Source organism: Phalaenopsis equestris, unplaced genomic scaffold (assembly GCF_001263595.1).
Source record: "Phalaenopsis equestris unplaced genomic scaffold, ASM126359v1 Scaffold000150, whole genome shotgun sequence".
NCBI classification, from domain to species: Eukaryota; Viridiplantae; Streptophyta; class Magnoliopsida; order Asparagales; family Orchidaceae; genus Phalaenopsis; species Phalaenopsis equestris.
In genome coordinates this window covers 515,703-516,683 of record NW_018164592.1, presented here as the reverse complement: position 1 = coordinate 516,683, position 981 = coordinate 515,703, and positions in this window count along the sequence as shown.

The following is a 981-nucleotide window of genomic DNA, read 5'->3' as shown; positions in this document are numbered from 1 at the left end:
AAGATTTAATCGGTATTTTTATAAACAAAAAGAGTTAAACGTTAATTCAATAAATTAATAAAATTAAAATGTTATAATCGTGCACATCCAACGCAATTAGTAGGTCCGTACAGTCGTGCATTAAATACTTTTTGTCTTATAAACAAAAAAATACTTTGTTTTTATAGTTTCGAAATCAAGATTCTTAATATCAAGACAAGCATCCATCTCAGACGTAAGTATTGTAATCAGAAGTAAGAAAATAATTAATACAAGTTGATCAATTAGAATATGTAATTATTTTTCTTTTGAGGAATGGATTCATTGTTAAATTATTTTTTTTTAGTGGATTAAAACTACATCATACGATGAATTATGTTTGCATGATTGATTCATATTATTGTATAAATGAACCAAAATTAAACATTTAAAACATACTAAAAAATTTTGAAACATTAATTGAAGGATCATGTGATCTATAAATTTTATATATTTATGTTCAGTTAAAATGTTTTTGATATGATAAATCTAACGAACTCAATGTTTCCTTGATTCTAAAATTATTAAGGTGTTCAAACATTCAAAAAAATATTTCTTGATTAAGACATTCGCATTTAGCCATCCCATGGAATATTTTTAATTTTGGTGACAATTAAGGAGGTCCGGGATTAAGGAGTAGAGAGAGATCCGAAGCATGGAGGATCATTTAAAGTTTTTTTAGTAGGGATAATTAAATACAGACCATCCGAGACATTGATATTTACAAATATAGCACTCAGAGGATGTTTTTGAACAATCCAACCGATGTGTCTAATCGTGCTAGAGTTTCATAAAAATGAAAAACATGAGTTGGGATTTTAGCATGAGTTTTGATATTTGAGTGAGAGTTTCAATAATGGATGAAATAGGGTGGTTTATTTGTAAATAAAAAGTTTTGGGTGGTCTGTATGTAATTCCCATAGTAATAGTCCCGTTGAAAAAAAAAATATATATATATATATA